This window comes from Bactrocera dorsalis, chromosome 2 (assembly GCF_023373825.1).
Source record: "Bactrocera dorsalis isolate Fly_Bdor chromosome 2, ASM2337382v1, whole genome shotgun sequence".
NCBI lineage: Eukaryota > Metazoa > Arthropoda > Insecta > Diptera > Tephritidae > Bactrocera > Bactrocera dorsalis.
The window spans coordinates 102,911,934-102,936,048 of NC_064304.1; the positions used below are offsets into that span (position 1 = coordinate 102,911,934).

At 35.4% G+C, this 24,115-nt stretch overlaps 1 protein-coding gene across 5 annotated transcripts in view; it reads left to right on the top strand.

The window, feature by feature from the left end:
• Positions 1–24,115, top strand: part of LOC105230450 (kin of IRRE-like protein 2) — a 407,372-nt gene that overhangs the window by 186,347 nt on the left and 196,910 nt on the right. The window lies entirely within an intron of this gene.

Sequence of the window (24,115 nt, forward strand, 5' to 3'; positions counted from 1 at the left end):
ATCAACATTGAAATCCAATAAAACCTGTTCACTACCCTAGGTAACGAATATTTAAATCCCGTTAGCTATACTTGATTTTTGATCGAAAATGCCGATCTTCTATATATGTAGGTATGTTTGTATGTCAAAAATGGGTTGAATCGAACCAGTATTTCTTTATCGCCTATATACCTAATATAAAGATTTTCGAACGTCCTGGTGACTTTACACTTTATGATTGATCTTACACTTCAAAGTATTTCCCTGGTTTTGATTAAAACAAGATGCAAAAGAGTAAAATGTTCGGCTGCACCCGAACTTAGCCTTTCCTTACTTGTTATACTTAGTATACCCTGCTCGGCGTATAAAAAAGTGGGAGAGTTCGTTTTTTAATTTAGCTGGTTTTATTAAAAAACTTTTCTATGAAAAATCACAGTACGATTAAAATAACCAGTCATGCTAATAAATTCCGAACGTATTATAATGAAAAACAAAAATTGCTTTCATGTTTGTGTCGCAATGCTTCGTCAATTATTTACGTAAGTGTATTAATGTCAAGAAATAAAATTGAAGGCAATAAAGAGGCAAGAAAATCACAGCTTTGACTGACAGCCAGCACGCCATATTGAAGAAGTAAATTAAATTTGAAACGGAAAAAATTTGCTCTTGCTAACATGTGGGCGACTGTGTGCATATATGTGTATGTAAGTGAGTGTGTGCGCTTAAGCAGCTTGTCATTTAATTTAAGGCAACAGCGTGCTCAAATAAATACGAAGAAAAACGAAATTGAAGCAGAACTCCTAAAAATAATTTACAATAGCACAGCACACACACTGCCTCAGAGCCTTCTACATAACAGCACACACATACGCATGTGCTAAGTGAATCCGACATGCGGGCGTAACAAAGTAGACTTTATTATGCGCTCTGTTAGACAGCCAGGAAGTTAGCGGGCCGCACGACTGAAGTGTGCTTTGGTGGCCTTTGAAGAACGATGCTTGACAGTCATGCGCCCGCATCATCATGCCTTTTAATGTTCTTTTATAGCCTCATTAAATTACACTTTATTGCTATAAAAAGTAAAATATTATGTGATAAAATGCCAAATACGACGGCCAATAGGACATTCACACACAGACAAAGTTAGCTATGAATGTGTGCTCATACTCGTATATGTGTGATTGTTTGTACGTCCATATGATGCGGATTTAAGGTCACCCGCGCCAGCAAATATACAAACATGTATAGACGTAGCATACCTTTAGGCGCAATCGAAAAGTTGTTGGCGTTACGCTTAGTCAGTGCGGAAATACACGCGAAGGGCGCACGCTTCGGCCGATTTACCGTATAAACATAGCTCGCGGCTAATAAAAGCGTCCATGCGATGGGCGACAAAGCGTGACAGGGTTGCCTATATGCTTGTGTGTGTGTGTGTGTGTGTGTTTGAACAGTTGACTCAAATGGTTAGCCCTCCTGCAGCTTCATAATACGGCACAGGTGTGCAAGTTAGCTTGTTGGCTGCATGATTGGGGGCTAGCCGTCTAATTTTATTTTGCAGCAAGAGGAAATTTTATTGGCATTTTATTTGATAAGAATGCCATAAACGACAACTGTGAGAGTTTTATTTAATTTTGAATCAAAACATTTGATTTTTAAGAAGCGAACACTAGGTGAAAGCATACTCAGCAATTCGTGCTTAATATTTCGTACATAACATCTCATTCACAGTTGGGCATGCCCCCATTCGCTTTTAACTTAACTACCTTTCCTAAATATTTATTTAATAAACTCAAATAATTCACTAATAATTTACTAAAATCATAAATAGAATTGTTCACTAACTAGGTAGCTTCAAATAACAAAATTCATAATTGAAGCTAATAATAATAGTTCGGATATCAAAACAATAGCATATCGCCGAGGCAATACATAATTATTTAAAGCGGCTAAATATTTATTTAAATGCTAACACAAGCTTCGGAATATGTGCGAATATAATAGCTATTTGTTATGTTATCCAAATTAACTGGACTTTGGAAATTTATGTACATATGTAAACGCAAACTGTTATTATTCCAAAAAACAAAAAAAAATTAGTTTATTGAAACTCACAATGGCAGAGTACAATTCGAAAATATTCCATAAAATTATGATAAACTTGAAAGTATTTTTGCGATTACAACTAATTATGAAACTCGAAAGCTATTTTGGAGAACACTAAGCGCATTTGTTCGCCTATAATTGCTATTGTATGCGAAACATTGTTTAACATTTAAATTAAGTTATGAAAAAATATTTGTAAATTGTCCATTTATATTAGGTATATGAGGTCTAAGGGAAATAATGACCGGATTCAAGCCATTTGTATGTCTTATACTGTCAGACACAAGAAAAAAATCATGCTGTCGGTTCATTATAGACCGTCCGTTGCTTAAGGCCTAATGGCGCAAAAGGATATTGGTGCCAATAAACGCTTGAGACAGACGCCAATACAGTTAAATAAAAAATGTAGTAGTAAGTGTGCGTCGGCTGATGTTCGAGTATGAGTTGCTTGAATATTTGCATTAAGGGTGGAGCCTGCTTTAGAGATAGAGATCGAGTTTTTGAGGATTTTTTTGGGAGGGAAAGATATAAGAGATTAAAGCGAAATTTCTAGGGTTTATAGCTATGTAAATATATAAACATCATTCACAAATTTTTTGAATACGAAATTTTTGATATTCTGCCTTTGGGAAGCAATTTCCCGATGCATCTCGCTTATGCATTTGTCGGACCGCGGGCTGAATGCAGGGCGAAATTTCTATCGGAAACTAAAAACTCAAAGAGATTCTATTTTTTAGTAATTCATCTTCTAGTTAAACTAAGAAAATTCCAAAAAAAAAAGTGGAAAATTTTACAAATTTTTTAAAAGTTGAAAAAAGTTGAAAAAAGTGGTTTTTGTCCAAAAAAAATATTACTTTATGTTGTTTAAAAATATGTTCAAACTTGAATTTCCTTAGTATTTTTTTAATTTAAATAGAAGACAATTTAATGCCAAAGATAATAAACTTTGTTCCAAGTATATACGATGTTTATTTTTTTACTATTCGGTCCGCCATACCGAGAAATCGCGCATCACTGTTTTCGCTTTTTGCCCAAGCGCTAATATATCTGCTAGACGCTTGGTCACTATTTCCCTTCTAGCTTGGACAATATTGCGAATTCCTATCTATAACTTTGGAGACATATTCTTAGATAATTTCTAAAAAGATTTAAGCAATAAAAAAATCGATTTTTTGAAGCTTATAAAGCAGGCTCCCTACATTACATTAAAAATATTATTTTGAGCTGCAGTCAGAAATTATTTAATTGAGCACACTGCCACTACAACTTTATCTAACCAAAGTTATATATGGAATGTACTTTATAAAGAAGCATTATCCTTGCTGTAACGTAGCAAGCTTATCACAGATTTGACCACGTAATTTCGCTATAAACTATGAACAAGTAAACAAACACACCATAAACGCCATAAACACCACATGCATAATGCAACATAGCTTAGCAAACACATTAACTAATGATTACTTAGCTACAATGTGAACAGCACACACACACACATACACATGCACACACTCATAGCCGTTACACACGCTATGAATGCACACAATGTGTGGACAAACATTAGAAATGTTATTCATATAGAAATGTGTGGTGGTTAACATGAGGTCAGTGCACACAAACGTCACACCAACAGACAACAAAAATATTAACTAATTACAGCGGAATATAATATAAAAGGCCAGTTACATATGTACGCATGAGGGGTATTAATTAAAATGCAGCACACGAATAGAATATTGGAATATTTACCGACAAAACATATTGTATTATAGCAAAGGTAAATATTGCAATGTTCATCATACGCCATGGCGGTCGTACACAAAACTGATTGCGGAAACTTGCTTATTTAACATATAGTATTATGAATGATTGCTTTACGACTGCAGCCCTACCCACCTGCTTTGTATTGAGTAGTGATCGCTGCCACATTTTTCTTACGCCTAACCACACCCCTCCGCTCCCATACAGGCTTACCTCGCCCAGTATACGTGCATAACGCGCGCTATCAGTCGCTACGAAGTAATTAAGTAAAGTAGTAAGTTCCATTTCATTAAGTAATTTTTACTGTTGTTGCTTGCCAATCAATCATTTACCTGCTTGCTTATTCCTTGCTTGTAGTTGCCACTGCCAACTTGCCTACTGATTTGCTGATTGTGTTTGCTGTTTATGGATTAGTGGTCAATTTCTGGTCTGTAGCTGAGTTTCGTATTTATTACACAAACTATGCTTGCCGTTATTTAACATTAGCATTATAGGCACGCTTCATTGCCGTTGATTATTAGTCATGCGTTGCAAGTAAATGAAAGAAATCATTTTCACATCTGATAGACTTTGCAAAAGGCTTGAGTGCGGTATGAAAGAAGTCACTGCTGACGTTTGAAGTAAAAAAAGCAATGTCTAAGAACTGTTTACTGCTTTTGCGATGTTTTGTAAAACACAAGTAGATAGTACTAATTAATATGCTTGCAATATTTTTTTAGTTCAGTTTCGAAGTAATCGCATGTAAGTAATTAAAAATACATGTACATTCTTTTTGGTCAAATTGTTTTATGTAAAAGGAAAAAATGGCTGTTTAAGTATCTAGGTTTCTTTATTTTATGCTGAAATGACATATCTCTAATAAAATTTTTTTTTTTAATTTTTATTATGAGTAGTATACATTTTAAGTATCAAAATCAAATTCTTGTATAAGAACTTGTTTTATTACCGAGATATCAGACCAAAATTTGGCGTGCATTGTTTTTTAGTGCAGCTCTACAATATTTGGAGAAATTTTTTGGATTCGAATATTATTTCATATAGCTGCCATACAAACTGAAGAATCAAAATAAAGTTTTTGTTTAAGAACCTTTTTATTTGAAGAGATATCTACTTGAAATTCGGCAGGGATTAATTTCTAAGGCAGTTTTATAATATCTGAAGAAATTTTTCGGATCGAACTACTATAGCATATAGCTGTCATACAAAGTGAAGAATCAAAATTAAGTTCTTGTATAAGAACTTTTATATTAGAAGAGATATCTTCCCGAAATTTGACATGAATTGATATCTAAGGTAGCTCTATAACATTTGGAGAAATTTTTTTGGATTCGAATATTATTTCATGTAGCTGTCGTACAAACTGTAGAGTATTATAGCTTCGGTGCAACCGAAAGTAAGATTTTGCCTTGTTTAAATAAAATACGTTTTTATACAAATATTTTCCGGATTTTGATCTTCTAATCACTATTAAATCGATTATTATCTCAAAAATTCAAAACTTAACATATAAACAGCTTTACTACTCATATTCGTCACTGATGAAGGATAATCATCAAAACATTGTTTTAGCCTAAAAATACATTAAAAAGTCTCCAAACTAGAATATATCAAAAAACAATTAATTAATCTCTCAAAACCTCGAATTTGTGCGCCATATTTAATTTTGACACACTTAGTATCTTTACCAACACATTCCTACACATTTCGATGCGCGTCAAATCATATTACTCATACGCTCTGTCACTCCTAATTATGTGGAATTTAGCTAAGCTTTAAACGTCTTTTGACACTGTCAATCGAATTAATTTAATCACAAAATGTAATATAAAATCAATGAGGGCTTAACGAAATTTAATTAAGTAAATGCAAATAATCACATAAAAGAAGCACACATATACATACATAGATAAACATGACAAATAATTTAATAATAAATAGCAGAGTGGATTAAAGTGATAACTAGTTTGCATACTAGCTTATGAAATCTTGCTGATTTTCACATTAAAAACAGTGTTTGATTGAGTTGCAAATAGCGTCACATATGGTCTTACTTTAAAAATCCGCTGATATGTTTCAGAATTTCATTTGAATGTTGGAATTTATTTTTATTCGTTTTAAAATTACTTTTATAATGAAGAATTTGGAATATCTTCGGTTAACCTGGTGTGAGTAAGTTCAATGATCTAGAGAGATTACGCGCTTTGAACGAGTACATCGCACTCTCTATCCTTTTTCGCAAGACTTCACTAGAACTCAGTACATGAGACACGTTTTCGGATATGTGAGCCTCGGCAAACTCTGCTTGAAATATATGAATACACAATATAAACATACGTTCACCGAAATGAATTCTTACATACATAAACAATTATGTAATTGCGTATATAATAAAGTGCAAATTAATTTGTGCTCAATGTCAACGTATGCCACAAACAGTTGCGGTCGCTGTGCGGCGGCCGATAATTACTTATGACGTTTATACTCTTATCAACCGCTGAAACTTAGTGGTTTCAATTATTCATATGGCGTTATTGATTTTGCGACGAGGCACAATTATGCTTGCCATTTGACACACCTATATACACACACACATACTTATACTAATGTGGTAATTCTACTTGTTTATTGCGTAGACACCGCTTACGCGTTTATAGCCGAGTTTACAATAGCGCGCCAGTCGTTCTTGGTCTTGGTTTTCACTGTTTGGCGCCAATTGAAGATTCCACGTGTAAACAGGTCCTGTTTCACCAACGGAGTTAGGGTCTTCCACTGCTTCCCCAGGCGGGTACTGTATCAAATACTCCCAGAGGTGGAGTGCTTTCAGCCATTCGGATGACATGACCTAGTCAGCGTAGCCGCTATCTCTTAATTCGCTGAAATAAGACAATGTCATCGTAAATCTCGTAGAGCTCATCGTTTTATCGTAAAAAACTGACATCTTCCGCAGAACTGTTGGCAAGAGTTATTTTGGAACCTCATTTGGTATCGAACGGCTCGGAGAAGTCCTTCCCGATCCCAATCCATCGGCGCCGCTGATTTGTTGGTTTTCAGACGGGTAATTGCTATTCGAACTTCTTCATGGTCAGTAGATGGAACGTCTTCTCCATCTTCATCGATTGGGGAATCGGAATCGGAGAAGTGTCCGTTCATAATTTTAGCATGCTCTATGTATCAGTCACTAGATCACCTCTGCTGGTTACTTATCCGAGGCTGTTTCCTCCTTTAAATTCGTTTGGTTTTTTAACAATAACAACAGTATCCCACCGAGAGGATACTTGGTCAAGGACCGGAAGTCGTGTTCTGCTTGAGGCATATATAAAAAATCGTTTCTGGTCACTCCCAAGAGAGTGGCCTTCAGAGAACTTTCTCCGCTTTCGTACATATCCAGACGGAAACACAGGTGTACATTGCTTAATCTCACTCACATATGTAAAGGGTGATTTTTTTGAGGTTAGGATTTTCATGCATTAGTATTTGACAGATCACGTGGGATTTCAGACATGGTGTCAAAGAGAAAGATGCTCAGTATGCTTTGACATTTCATCATGAATAGACTTACTAACGAGCAACGGCTTGCCAAATCATTGAATTTTTATTACCATCAGGCGATTCCGGTTCGAAATGAGTTTCGCGCGCTTTACGTCCGACAAATTTTGTTCAGCGATGAGGCTATTTATGGTTAAAGTTCGCATGGCTACATAAATAAGCAGACGGATAGCATTTGGGGTGACAGAGCTTAATCTCAGAAGCCGTTCAAGAAACTGCCCATGTTTCTTTTTAGGTGTCCCGAAAAAAATGCACCCTGTTTGGTGTGGTTTGTACGCTGGTGGAATCTATTGGACCAGTTTTTTTTTTTTTTTTTCAAAGATGCTCGTTGGACGCAACATAGTTTACGGTGAATGGCGACCTATCGTTCGATGCTAACAAACTTTTTGTTGCCATCAGTATGAATGTGAAGAACACATGAAGCCTCTTGGTTGACACTTGTGGTTCATCAAGATGGCGCAACTATGCCACACAGCTCGCGATTCTATGGCCATTTCTGAGGGGACAAAACTTCGAGACAATCACAGATTTCAAAATTTAAATTTTGCAGTTTCAACAACTTCTCTACGTTTTTAACTCAATTCCGACATACCGCACTTTGTTGCGATTTAACGCCTGAATTAGACTATGTGTTTTGTGGGGCTACGTCAATTTCTAAATCTACAGAAATAAGCAAGCACTATTCCAGCTTTTGCGAAGACAACATTTTCCGAAAAAAGATGTTCGGGCTATTCCGGCCGGAAATGCTCAAAGAAAAGTTGCCCAACAAATTGGACTTTCCGAATAGGTTTGACCACCTGAATGTGCTGCGTCAGCGCGGTCAACATGTAAATGCAAATTAATCTTCAAAAAGTAAATGTCATGAACCAATCTAACGTTTCAAATAAAGAACGATGAGATTTTGCAAATTTTATGTGCGTTTTTTGTGTTTAAAAGAAGTTATCAAGCTCTTAAAGTTAACCCTTTACTATATACTATTATTCGTGGAGCGTTCTCACACATGTTGCTTTTAGATGTTAAAAACTTCGTAGCAAACCTTAAATACACGTGTTGCTGTTAATTTGGGTATAAGGATGTCGTTATTTGCTGATGCCGGATTTTCATATTTTATTCAAAATTTTACTTTTTTTCTTAAAGAAGGGAACAAATATCCTTGAAAAAAAGCCACACAAACATAGTTATAGGCCTGGTTTAAAAAATGTTCTACTGATTGAACCGCATTGACTAAACAGTATCGAATGTGTGAAACACCATAAGACTTTTTTGTTACAGCTCATGTAAGCGTATAATCCACGATTCACTTGTCACAAGGAATTTCATAGCACTCGAGGCACAGCTATCGTATATTTTTAACAGTTTTCTTTACACTACTTCGAAGCTTATCAGATAAATTTGTGTGCACACGTGTAAAATTTTTTTTATGCAGTTGTGCTATACTGAATATTTGCTACGTCAAGTCTATTTAACTCAATTCCGACGATACCGCACTGATGTTGCAAATTGATCAGTCTAGCACCTTGCATAGAAATTGCATTCGCCACAAATTGACAGGGTATGTGTGAATCTCATTTGCCGGCTTGCCTAAAATTGTCTGCAATCAGCTAAAGGCTGAAGCAAAGTGTAAGGATTAACTTTTATTCAAAATACGGAGGAAAAAGACATTCTGCAAAAAAAGGAAGAACTATCTGCTGCATAAAATGTCTCTGCCACAGCATGGCAAAAGAAAAATTTGCTTTCCAACGAAATTTGCGCAGTATAACTGCAGCGATAAGCTGTTGGGCAAAAACGTGATTCCGTCAATTAGATGGGTGCGTCCGACCGATGTATACACAATATGCATAATGAATTCAGCGCTCCTGTACATACGTCTGTAATCTAGCATTATGCAACCAGAGCAGCTGTGTGTGTGTGTGCCATTGCAAATAACGCATACACGTGCAACTGGTTGTGCTCAGAGCCGAAGCTAAAGTTTTGCACTAAATTCGACTAAGTACTTACTATTTTATGGAGCTTTCACTTCACAATATATTATTTATGTTTTTCGCCTTTTCTTTTTTGCTTGACTGCTTTTGCTGTCATTTGCTGCCACTATATTTTTGTGTGATTTATTTGCTGATGCAGCGTTAGTATATTTTTACTGGAATTTCTTCAAAGATATTTATGCGTGTGTTTTGTTTCAATTCTAAAGAAGGGATCACGAATATCCATTTCTGAAATACATGTTAAAGGGAAATTTCAGCAAAAGAAGTAAAGCATGGTGGGTGCCGTGGGACAGTTATGATAACCTTAGATTATTGATAAAAAATTTTATTTTTGGGATCGACTGCTTTTTATTTTCGAGCTCATGCGCGTAAATCCACGATTCACCACTTGTCACAATGTCATAGCCGTGTCTCGAGGCACAGCTATCGTATATTTTTAACAGTTCTCTCGACCAGTCGTTTTTGGAGTGAAAGATAAATTGTGTGCGATTCAATGTGTACAATTTTTTTTATGAATAAACTGTTTGTGCTATACTGAATATTTGCTACGTCAAGTCTATGGTATATACCAACAAGCCTGTAACGATTAGTAATGATTTTTTTGAATTGATCAGTCTAGCACTTGCATAGAAATTTTCCTCACCGACTCTAAAACAGCATTTCGAGAAAATCTCATTTGAAATTTTGAGAGCCTACTACATTGTATTAAAGAATGCTTAATGCGCCTTTGTAACTGTTCACATAACGGTTGTTTTGTAAGTCCTAAAACTAAAAGAGTCAGATATCAAATATATCAAAATCGAGAGGAATAAGAAAGAACATGTCTGTCTGTCCCGTCCGTCCTCCGCTAATAGCTAGTCCGTCCTTTAGTCCGTGCCTTATGAGAATATGAAACGAAATTTTTACAGGTATTTCACAAAAAAAAATTTTGCTTCCAGGAAAGAGAAATGGCGGAGTATAAACCCTATAACATTATAACTAAGCATGCGATAAAGGTACATATGCTGGTAGCACATAGGGATTTCGCTTATTAGGGAAACTATATCAATGTTTGGATAAAGTGGGCGTGGCCCGCCCCCACTAAGTTATATTGAACAATATATCGGAAACTAAATATACAGCTATGTCATAATGAATTCTATAGGTCGTTCCTTTGGGCGAAAATATACAGTTCAACAAATGGAAAATTCGAAATGCAACCACGCCACCTCCCATAACAGCTGATGTTTTGAAAACTATGCCTTCACTGCACACACACATAGACGTGAGCAACCCAAAATTTGTGCTCAGAAAAAGCCGAAGGAAGGTACCCGAGAGTTTTTTATTGACAAATTGAAAATGGCCTGTCGTCGCCCACTTATGAGCATATCTCAGGAAGCTCTGTAATATTGCTCAATATATTATTTATGTTTGATGACATGTTACGAAATTTGTGCACACCAACGCCTTTTCCCATTTCGGCAGTATTTCGGAATTTAATTAAAATGCATCAATATTTGCACAAGAAAATAGCCGAGTCCTGCAAATCTTAAGTTACTGGAATTTCATTAATTAGTTATGTATCCCTTGTGGAAAAATTGTGTTGATCGGACAAACTTTTAGGACACTGAGAAAACTCCAGTGCCTAGATAAAGTGATGTGAAATCTTGCACGAATATTTGCCATTTCTGAAAATTTTACATGGTCCTAAATAAATTTTACAGCAAATAAAAAAATATGTAAAAGGATAATGAAAATTGTTGTGCCATGTTACAGTTATGTAGAAGCTTAGGAACATAAGTAAAAAGCACGCATTGCACTCTTAACGTGTTACAAGTAGTTAAACTTTTTCGGCATATTACACAATATTCTAGAAAATATACGCACTTCAGTCCAGGAGAGGACATATTTATTTAAAGTGAAATTCTTATATATGTATATGTAAAATAAAAGACTTGGACATATTTCTAGGGATGCGCTACTATCATGAACATGAAGACACTAAACAGTTTTTAAACAACTTTATTTGGGAGACACCGTCCAAAGCGATCTGTTTCACTTTTCTCTTGGACTGACCACAACAACCGACAAAAAAAAATTAAAAAAAAAAAAAAAAACATTGTCATCGGTATGGAGATAATTTAGGTGTTGAAAGGTCTCTATCAACCAATTTTTGGCACAAGCAAAAAACAAAAACGATTTAGCTTATTTTTACCACAAATAACATCGCTCCACTAGTTTTTGAGTAATCGTGACCTAACCCATCATTATCTTAGTTACAAATTAGACTTGTTCAGCTTTCACCGTGTATTCCGGAAACAATTGCATCGCGATTCACTTGAAACTTTGAGAAAAATCGAAAGGCTTTCAGTAAATTTCAAAAACAAATAAATGGTAAAAACTATTTGGTTAATCTTTCAAATCACCCATCATTCTTTTTCTTTTGAATATTGGTCGTCTTTCGCCAAATGAGCCAAGCTCCTCGTCGTTCTCTTAATGGATGCTTGAGTTATCGACGCTAAAGAAAAAATCTATTATTATTATTTTTTTTTTACGTTTTTGTTGTTTTATTTTATTATTTGATTTATTTTGTATTTAAAGTTCACTTTATATTATTTAAATTAATTTAATTTTTGAATATAATTTTTTATATTTTATATATCTTATGTTATTTAATTTTATTAAATTGATTTATTTTAATTTAATTTAGTTTGCTTTAACTTAACTTAATTTTATTTTATTTTATTTATTTTTTATTAACTTTATTCAAATTTTTATTTATTTATTTTATTCATTTTATTTTATTTATTTATTTATTTTATTTTATTTTATTTTATCTTATTTTGTTTTATTTCATTTCAGTTTATTTTATTTCATTTCATTTTATTTTATTTTATTTTATCTTATTTTATTTTATTAATTATTATAAGAATATGTAAAAATCATTAAAAAACAATGAAACTTACTTCTTAGCGCTAACAAGTAGAGCTCTTCCCTTTTCAACTTTTTCTTTCCTTCTACTTCACAACTGTTTCTGCTTAAGATTTATTACTTATTTCTTTATTCTGTTCTAACAAAATAATGCTTCTTCGAACCAACAACAAGCATGTGATGAATGAGTGCGCAGTTGCACACTAAATCCTTTCATGTTGACATCTGTATATGTATATGTACGAGTATGCGTAACATTGGTGTACTCTTGTAAGGCGTGCACCAACATGCAACTTTACAAATAGCAAACAAATGCTGCTACGAAATGCAGCTAAAAGGAAAGCATACATGTAGCGATATGTGTATGTATGTATTATAAATGCAGAATATACTCCCGGCAGCGTTTCAGTTCAAACAGTAGGTGCATTTTGCAATATATGAGTCGAAAATATTGTAACTTATGTTAGTAGTTTGAATGCAGCATAATTCATGAATCCTAATTCAAAAACAAAGAATTATATGAAAGAGATTTAGAAATTAAAGTGGATTTTTTTTGAATATTAATTTTGCTGTTTCTATGCGATAACAATAATCTTTCAATTTGTAGCGTGAATAACATTTAGGTAGATAAACAAATGCTTGCAATACATATATGAACATTTAAATCGTGCTCGTATCTACGCAACTTTTATCTATGCTGTTGCTTCTGTTGTGCTTTTGTATTTTTTTTGTGATATTTTATCACTACACTAATACACTACTTGGAAAACTATAAATGGATACTTACACTCATGACTTACATGTCTATATGTACATTTAGTATATTTACACTAAAACGAATGTGTGTAAGCGACTACATGGTATACCTCATATATGTAGGCTCAAATGGCATATATACATATGTACATGACAGATATAAAGAGGTTTTTAATAGGTAATAAACGACGCCGCATTTTTTCCACTCTTTTCACATTTCTCGTCAGTAAGGTTTGCCGTTTTACCTTGGAAAGATATACGATCCAACAACGAGTCGATATTACTGATAATTTCTACCGAAATTGGAGTCAATGGCCTCAACTTTAAGAGCACTACGTCTAATTTACGATCGTCATAATCGTCTGTCTGATCAACGACAGCGATGAACATCTAGTGAAAAAATTTGAATCCAGTACAAAATGTTCCCGTGACAGTGAGAAAATGAAGAGCCCGTATGTCGAGAATATTGCTGCCGCTGGCGCATCATTTGAGGAAGACCCAAATCAGTCTCTCATACGTCGTTTTCAAGCGTTGGGCATCTCTGCGACATCATTATCGAATGTGGTGAAAGAAACTTGGCCTACATCTTTACAAGATAAATTTCATGCAAGAACTGAAGCCACTTGATCACTAGAATCTTCGTATGTTCGTGAATTGGGTTGAGCAACAACTGGAAATTTAGGAAGATTATGATGTACTATAGAAACGGGAAACTGAATAGCTTCAGCGTAAGTGATGCAAACTTCGTATCAGCTGAAGAATAATACTTACATAAATAATTCTGACACAATTTTGAATAATTCCGTGTTATGTATTTTACATATTTTAACCTTAAAATCAAATGTCGTCCAATAACACTCGCACATTCGGAAATAAAATTAAGTAACATGTGAAGAAGGCATAAAAATTTTTTGCTCACGTCCAAAACCGATAAACGAATCTAGTACCAGTGAAGAACCAGAAGAATGTGACGTCTAAACCAACTACATTGATCTGCAAGTACTTTTTTTACTTCGTCTTTACACTTTCATACTGTGATGTATTATACCCCACTTACTTGTTCTATTTTCAACTCCTATTCGATGCATGCAATCGCGCTGCATCCTGCTTTGCAAGGACTTTTAAGAGCTTTTCCCTGTCTTACACAACTGTTAAGCAACAATGAGTGAACTTAAGCATCGCGTGCAGCTACGACGTGACTGCAAAGTATCCGGAATAAGATACTTTCAACGCTGAATGTAAATGGGGTGTGAACTTATTATGACAACTACATGCAGTTTTGAAAATGAGTGCTTTTCAGGGCGGTGACTGCTTTGTTAGTTGCATATTTCTCTATTTTCTGGCATTCTAGTAATTTTATAGTCAATGCACAAGTTTTTCGAATGTAAGAGGCATATTCTTGTTGTAACGTGTGATCCAAGTAGAGGCACTTTTGTCAGTACCCTTTGTTTGACAGATCACGCGTGAGTCTTATTAAGCTGTCGTGTTACTTTTTCAGTATTGTCTGGCATTTCATCATGGAAAGACTTACGCCTAAACAACGTTTAGAAATCGTTCAACTTTATTACGAAAATTCAGCTCCGAGCGATTTGCTCAACTTATGGTCAACATAATCGGCCTACTGAGCGTACTATTTGCTACACCATGATCCATTTTCATTATTGTATAATATTAAACTGAATAAACCTCGTCCAGTACGTCTTAGCCATAGTTGAGAGTGTACACAAAAACCGTGGAGAGACGACTTTGTGCATTTTACGTCGAGATCTTAAATTGAAAGCATACAAAATACAGCATGTGCAAGAACTGCAGCCGCTCGACCTTCCCAAGCGATATCGCTTCGCTCTAAGGGCTCTTAATAAGATCAAAGAAGATCCCACGTTTTGTTCAGCGATGAGGCCCATTTCTGGCTCAATGGGTAGGTAAACAAGCAATATTGCCACATTTGAGACGATCTGAATAAATTCAAGAGCTGCCATTTCAGCCAGAAAAAACAACATCATTAGTCCATTTTTCCTCAAAAATGATGCCGATGAGTACGTAACCGCCAATGGCGACCTTTATCGCGCCATGAAAACGAATACCGACTATTTGCTGCAGGAAATTGAAGCTCGTGATCTCAGTGAAATTTGCTTTCAACAAGACGGCGCACTTATGTAGTTATTGAGAGAACTATTCAGTAAGCAGATAATTTCAATTTCATAAAGTCTATGCGGACAATTCCGCTTCGACTCAGGCCTTGGAGCAAAACACCAGGCGTGTCGTAATCCAGTTGAAATGTTCAAACGAGTGATCGAAAATTGTACTCAGCGAATGGACCATCTGAGACGTAGAAATAAGAGATAATCTTATAATAGTAACTGCTAAAGAATGTTCTTTTAAATGATCAAAAAATATTTCTCATTAAGTTTGTAGTTTCACCAAGAGAATCTTCCACTTATGTCAATGTTGTGTCATCCTTTTGACACCCATTGGATCTTAGATATTTCGAAGTACAAATTTCTGCTCGAGATTAAAGCGGTCCGAGCTGTCTGGATCTCGTCTCAGTACATGCCCGAATCAGCATCATTTTCTTTGGATAATTTCGATCCACAGAGGTGTGAAGTTGGAAGATGACGGACCAGAAAATTCGAATTTAATGCGAGTTCATAGATTTGTGAAAATTGCAATCTCATTTACTTGATGCGACCTTTACTTCGTCAAAAGATCCCCGCTCGCTAACAGGCAGTGGATAGTAAACGTAGGTGAGGCTGATAATTGGATCGAGGTACATATTTGCTTTGCAATCAGTGGTCTATCGCACGTAATTTTTTATACTATATACATACATACTTTTGGTGGTCATGCCTGATACCCTGAACTAGATTTTCAAACTGCTTTCATCACTTGTGGTTTATTATTGGACAGGTAGACTTTTGGAGTTTTCAACGTGATAGGTACCAATGAGAGACTTTCATAACAACAGTAATCGAAGAAAAGTCTAACTTATAATGCAATTTGTGTAGTAGTTTTCTAGTCATACCCAGATTCTACAGCATATCTTAACGATTGCTGGAATATTGAAATGTGGTTCCGATGACAGATTTCATTTCATAGTGTTATGCACATATCGATGGAAAACTTCTGAAGCTTTACTAGAACCTTCCCTAATATGTTTTAGTAACAAGAACGAAGTTTGTTTCCTGATCACTTGCTTATTTTCCATCCTCTTTAAGTTGATTTTACAAAGAGTAACTAGATCTGGTTAAAGATCTGGGTATACACCTCACCTTCTCAACTTTTTATGTTGACCGAAATGCTTTTTTGTTAAATTACGTACACATTTTTTACTTACTCAAGACATTGCATTGTTATTTCTCTTAAACTTTTTCTGTATTTAATATCACACAAAATTCCTACAAAAATCCTTTAATGCCAAATCATACAATCTTTAACACACACAACCCTGAAACAGCATAAATAGCCCTTTAAACTGTCACATACCATACCGGCATAAGTAACACATAAAAAAATCTTTAAAGGCCAGGTCTGCTATTTGGACGAAGGGAGAGCACGCAGAGGTGCCGAAACACACTATGCCAATAATGAAATCACATAAAAATCGAAATATTAAAAAAATACACAACAAACCAATAGCAAAACACATGCCGAAAGCTATGTGAAAAAGCTCCAAAAGCCCTTTAACCCATTGATGAAGGCGAACACAACGAAAAACCTGATGAACTATGCAAACGGAGAGAAGAGCGAATTGTGCGCAAACGAAAACCAGAGAATTTGCAGAGTAAAAAGCGAAGTCAAATCGCGCAAAACGCCATAAAAGTGGCTGCTGTCAAAAATGCGGAGGACATAAAAACAGCAGCACTCACTGTTATCCAATGAAATGCTGCACAAAGTACTGTTATGTATGCATGCTTGTGTATGCGTCTATGTGAATTTTAAAGCAAATAGTAAAGACAAAAGAATCTGCTGGCAAATTTGCCCAAGAATTCGATGGCGTTGTGGAATATTTGTACGCACACACACACATACTTATATACATACATACACTCACAGACAAAAAATTTAGAGAGGAAAATTGCATTTCATTTTTTTTCTCTATGTAAAACAAAGAAAAACACAATCAATGAAAAACACTAAAAACTACAACAACAGCAACTGTTAACTAAGTAGTTGACCGTCATACGGTATACTCAGTACCCTTATGTGTGGCAGTAGGTGCATGTTTGTGAGTATATGTTGTATGTATTGGGTATGCATAACGTTGCAAAGTGGGTTACGAAATCACAAAACTGTTTTTAGCTTGGCTGCGCTAAAAAACCCCAATGATAATAAAACACGGAAATCCCCCATTTTTCACGTAATACAAAAGACATAGTGGCAACACAAATTGGTCAGTAGGATCAGCTGTGAAGGGGGCGCGCTAAATGCGCAGCTTGACTGTTGCTGCTACTATTTACGAGTATGCAGTGAGATTGTGGTTTTCAAGCATAATTGTGGAAAAATGTGCAATGTTTATTTACGCGCTGAGCCTTTAATAGCTGCAAAGTGTATAAATTAAAATGCAAATTTTTATGCAAATATTGGAAAGGATAAGAAGGTAGTCATGTACTGGCGCTCAGTTTACTTAAAGCGTAAAATCCGTATGTAAATTTGTTAAATGTTAATAATAGATTTTTGCAATTTTTTAACAATAGATTATTTCGTAGTAAATTATAAACGCTTCCAAAGATATTCAAAGAATCAAGTTAAACAAGAAAAAATCGTTAAAGACGGCGCACTTAGCCCAGCTAGCCTCGAGCGCACAAGTTCTCAAGGTTGTATATCCGAAACGATTACTCAAATCAACTCGAAAATTTAAGACAATATTCTTAAGGTGTTGTAGACACCCCTACTTAACCTGAACCAAACAGCACGGTATAGGACAATCAGATGGAGAGGTGTGCACTGATAAAACCTGCATCGTATACATCGAACGGTGCAATGACTTGCGTCATAAAGACCTAGCCAGTTTCTCTTAATTCGCTTAACTATGCCAATGCTGTCGTACTATATATTTCGTACAACTCAACGTTCCATCGGTATTTGCCAAAAGCCGCAAGTGTGACGACTGTGTGGATAATCACTACTAGACCCATTTGCTTCGCTTCGCATTCTGGAGAAAGCAGTCCTAACGGTGAGGTTGTTGAGGCCAAGGATATTAATATTAGGTTGTCAAACATCTCCCTTCCACTTTTTTGTCTTTTGAATTTCACGGCTATGTACAAAGCGCTACAGAGCTCGTATTTGGCAATAATATACATCTTTGAAAGGTCTTAGTTTGTATATTGCGTTCAACAATTATAGGCATGTACACATGGAGTTCACTAAGTTCGTTAAAGGCAAATCCGCTAGAGAAACGTTCCGTGATATTAATGGTATTTTGAGGGATGGTACTCTATCACTGCGAACTGCGGAGAAATGGTTTCGACAATTCAAAGCGGATGAAAACGACACCATGGATAAGCCAGCCGGCGGTAGACTTGTGACGACGAATACCGATCAAATCATGGAAAACATAGAGTTAGACCGGCATGTTTCATCTGCCAATATCGCTCAGAAGGTGGAAATAAGTCACCAAACCATTTTACACCATCTGCAGAAGGCTGGACGAAATCAATGCTTGCGATATGCTGCTGAGATGGAACGAACTTGGAGCGGATTGTGACTGGCGACGAAAAATGGATCACATACGAGAATATCAAGAGAAAATGGTCGTGGTCGAAGCCAGTGAGTCGTCTCAAACAGTGGCCAAGCCGGGATTAACGGCCAGGAAGGTTTTGCTGTATGTTTGTTGGGATTGCAAGGGAATCATCCACTATGACCTGCTCCCATATGGCTAGACGCTTAATTCTACCATCTACTGCGAACAACTGGACCGCTTGAAGCAGGCGATCGACCAGAAGCGTCCAGAATTGGCCAACAGGAAGGGTGTAGTGTTCCACCAGAACAACGCCAGACCACACACTTCGTTGATGACTCGTCAGAAGCTACGGGAGCTCGGATGGGAGGTTTTATTGCATCCACCATATAGTCCAAGTGATTACCACCTGTTCCTGTCCATGGCGAACGCCCTTGTTCGTGTAAAGTTGAACTCAAAAGAGGCTTGTGAAAAGTGGCTGTCCGAGTTCTTCGCAAATAAGAAGGGGGGCTTCTACGAGGAGGGTATTATGAAGTAGCCGTCTAGGTGGAAACAGATTAATGAACGAAACAACGTATATTTGAACTAAATCCGAACACTATAACACTTTTATAAAGCATTGAATAAAGAGCAAAAAAGCGGAAGAGAGATATTTGACAACATAATATCATCGGCGTACGACAGCAGCTGTACACTCTTAAAGAAGTTTGCACCTTTTATTTTCAGTTTGGCAGCTCGCATTCTTTTCTTCAGTAGTAGTAGTAGGTCGAAGAAGACGAACCGAGTCTCTGAAACCTCGTTTGCTATCGAACGGCTCGGTGAGTTCCTTTCCGATCCTGACGGAGCTTTTGATATTGCTCAAGGTCAGTTTACACAGCCATATTAGTTTGGGGTGATACCCTATTCAGGCATAACGGCATAAAGGCAGCTCTTTTTTGTGCTGTCAATAGCAGCTTCGAAATCGACGGAGAAATGATGTGTGTCGTTCCTATTTCCATGGATCTTTTCCAAGATTTGGCGCATGGTGAATATCTGATCAGTTGTTGATTTTCCAAAACCTGAAGCTACACTGATAAGATTCAATCATTGAGAAGTACTAATCAGTAATATTTTCCAGTTTATTTATACTATTTTGATGTAATACCAATGGACCACTGTTCTTACTCAACTCACATGCATATATGCGACAGATTTTGGGTTTTAAAATTAATCTTTCTTTGCTTTCTTATTTGTTTCCATTGGTATATCCTAGCTTCTCTGTTTTGCCACATGCAAAACAATTTTATTATATTTTTACGGCGGTAAAGCTGACCTTTTTCTGGCGCCACTAAGCTTTTTTTAGTGCTGTCTTGCGATATTTTTTATCTTTTCGCTTTTATGCTCCTATTTATGTCATCTGCAGTATTTTTAGTTTTCTCCTGATGCGGACTTCAAAGAGTTTCTTCCTGTTGCTAGTTTAGAGCTGTTTGTAAATACATTGTGACATATTTATATTTATATTTACAAATTGCATAAATGATTTTTATCTACCTTAAATAAAAACTAATAATTCAAATTAGAACATATGAGAAAGAGAATTATTGTAGTTGCAATATTTGCTTTTTGTACTTGAATGACTAAACTAGAATGATAATGGTAATTAAGTTTTCGAATCAGTTTGCGGTATTTTCTCTTTTAATTCACTTTTCAATATGAAGACTCCAGTCTTCATATGGGTGACTGTAAATTTTTAAAATTTCATAAAAAGAATTAAGGTGACCATAGACACGTTCAGAATGTGAGTGATTCCAGTTGTTACTCTGACAGCAAATGTTCAGTGGCAGCATCTATTCCAGCTAGATTTCTACCTTCTAACCTTCGCTTATATGCTCTCATACGTTGTATTTTCTTGCTGCAGCTTTATCTAGCAGTTTTTATACTTTTTTACTTCTTTCTTCATGCATAGACAATACGTTTTACTTACAACTCGTTTTCATATTAATGACTATTTTCCCTTTCTCTTATTCTCTTACAGGTATGTGCTTGAGTGGAAAAGTGTACTCAGTGTCTAAGGTATTTAGAGTGCAATTGTAATGGTTACCATTAATATAAGTAATTTCAAGGTATGTAAGTCGACATATGTATGAATGTCCTGCAATGTGCAAACGCAGTTATTTGTATTTATTTCAATAGTAATGGTAATGTACTGTTACGCTTAAATGATTGTCAGTTAGCGCTGTAATGTTACTGAGTTATTAGCACTGTGATAATGATATGTTGAAGTCCAATTGTGTACTCTGAGGTATTACCACTCTGCTACTTAGTAAGTTCCCATAATTAATTATGTTATTATATACATATATGATGTTTACTTTTCATTGCTGGTCCCAAACCCAGGGCATAAGCCTGGGGATTGATGGTTCGTCTTCTCACTTTAGCTCGCCTTCAAACGGATGTTCTTTGGCAACCCAGAGAATAATTGGTTCAGGAATGGTGTTTAGTATACGCTTGGCTTTCTGAATTACACAAAGTGCATTCAGCGATTTTTACGATGAGTGAAATTATTCAACAAAGAAGTTCCATTAAATTGTGTTTTCGGAATTAAATTTCTGTGCCATGTCCTGGACGGCCATCAGTATCAACTGATGATCAACTCGTCAGTGAGATAATGGAATTGGAGCTTGTGAATCGACGATTAACAGACTGAGATCTTATTGGCATCATTGGAATATCTGAAGGATCTGTGCAAACCATTTTGAAAGAGCATTTGGGTCTAAGAAGATTGAAAGCACGATTGGTTCAAAAATCGTTACATTTTTTCGAAAAACAGCGTCGCGTTAACGTCTGTGCAACAATGCTTAGCGACTACGAGGATTTCATGAAACATACTCGTATTATTACTGGCGATGAGTATTGGATCAATGCTTACGGCACGGAAACAGACGATCACTCGGCCGAATATCGTGGCAAAGGTGAGCCGAAGTCGAAAAAACACGTCAAATCAGGTCAACAATGAAGGTTATTGTCACAGTTTTCTTCGATTATCGAGGTGTGGTGCACTCCGAGTTCCTTCCGACTGGCCAAACTGTCAACAAAGTAAAATATTTCAGCGTTATGCGTTTTTTTCACAAACATATTCATTATGTAACAATTAATTGTAATAGCTCGAGGTTGGCATTGCGATATTAATATTCTTGTACTGATACTATGATTACTGAAGCTTGGTACTACATATTCATACAGTCTTTATTGTCAACGGTACAGTTTTACTTAATATTCTTAAAATTGGTTAATATTGGTAGTCTGTAATTATAGTAATGGAATTTGTAATAGTAATGATTATTGGTACCGTGTATATTCGTATTGTTCTTCGTTGTTATATGTAATTTTACGTCAGTAATCGCACTGAGATATGTTTTATTAGTCGTCAATACTCTGGGTTCGACCATTAATCATAGTTAAAATAACTGTACATACTCAGAAAAAATCGAAATTTTTAAAACAAATATTTTTTAAACTCCAGTTATTTTTTTCATATTTTTATTTGCATACAAATGACTGTTGATGGAAAAATTACATTTTAGTTACCAATATTGCTTTCGCGTTGACCTTTTATTCATTTATGGAATGCCGTTATTACATTGCAGTGCTCATATTCGTTTTGTGTGTCGTGACAATCAACTGTGCATTCGCGTGACAATGGTTTTTCAAAAATCCGGACATGAGTGTGTACATTTATAAAATAAAAATGGTTATTCAATCTATTTTTTCAAAAACAAATTGGAGTAGGAAAATCCATGTCATACAATATTTTCATTTTTTCACTTTCAAATTCCAGCAATTTGAAAATTTTTACATAAAAGCGAAGTGTTCTCTATTTCCGTTAGAAAATAGATATTTCGTACGTGATTAGTGTTGGTATGCATACATATATACAAGTATAAGCCAAATATTATGTATATTTGCTAAAGCTCTCGTAACTATAAGCTGAAAAATACTGTGACATTTGGCTTGTTCAATCTAACATGCTGGAATATACTTTGATCCAACGACTTTTGCATTTTATATCACTTTCGATTCAATGGCACTGGAAAAATTTAATTTGATACATTACTAACAATCTATGTGCCCCTTAGTAGAAGTGAAGTGCTTAACGGATGCCCTCATTTTCCATCTAGATTCAATGCTTCAAGGTTCCAAAGGTAATAAGTTAATCAGCAAAATATTTACAGGCAAATATTATTCTATAATGGATCCCAAAGTAAACTACAGTTATTAACTTAAAAACTTTCAAACACTTTTAAACCAGACCAAACTTTGTTAGTCACGCAGTAAAATACATAATTACGAGTTTCTCTATCGAACACATTTCTTTCATTTGACATTCATTAGTGATAACAAATTCCCTGGCCTTCTATTTCTGCGTCAAATATCAGCTTATAGTTAATGCCAAAGACATGACTTTGCAGTCCCTCCTCTTTACAAAAAAACAAAAATATAATATCCTTTTCAACCCTTTTTGACGCAAGGCTTTATTATTATCAAAGAAATATTTCCTTCAAACCTCACAGATTGCACGATATTTTCAGCAAAAAGTTAGTCATACGCACTGAGGTCCTCATTTACGGCATTTGGGTACTTGCAGAGTAGCAGTCCGTTTTCAAAAATTTTTAGGCGTGACATGAAATACCTGAAGACCACTCTTTGTGCATAGTGTTATCTGGATACATATACTATATTTCTCTCTCAATTAGGATTCGGTTATACAAACAGTTAGGTGAACAATACTATTATACTCCGTAGCCCCATGTTGCTATAAGATAAAAATCGAATCGCTCTAATACATATACAGAAATATGCGTTAGTGTAACAATTATGCATATCGCAAATATCCAATTAGTTACAATAAAATATGTATTCATCATTTTCAGGTTACTGGCAATCAATATTATACATTTTACATTGTTATCCGTTAATATATGTCAAACAATGCGATTACAAAAACAAAACTGCAATAGTTCTCATTTATTTGATTAGATATATTTCAAACTTGGTATAATTGATTGACAGCTACTCAATTAATTATTGTAATACGAACTTAGAATAGAGCAATTCAATACTTGTATATACTCGTATGAATGAATGTCGATAACAAATATTAACTTTTCTATAATGCAGTCAAAAAGGATAAGTAGCAATGAAAATTAAAATAAATAATGTTGACATTGAATCACAATAGTTAGGAAGTTCATTTGAAATTGTTCTTTATTTTTTCTTAACTTTTTGTGATTGAGTTGCTTATGAGCTATCAAAAACGGCATTGTATAAGTGAAGTAGCAGGTTTAAGCAAACTTGATTGCTTTCAATCAGGTGACAAGGTTAGGCAATATTTTGCCACTAAAGACTAGATACTGGATTGTGA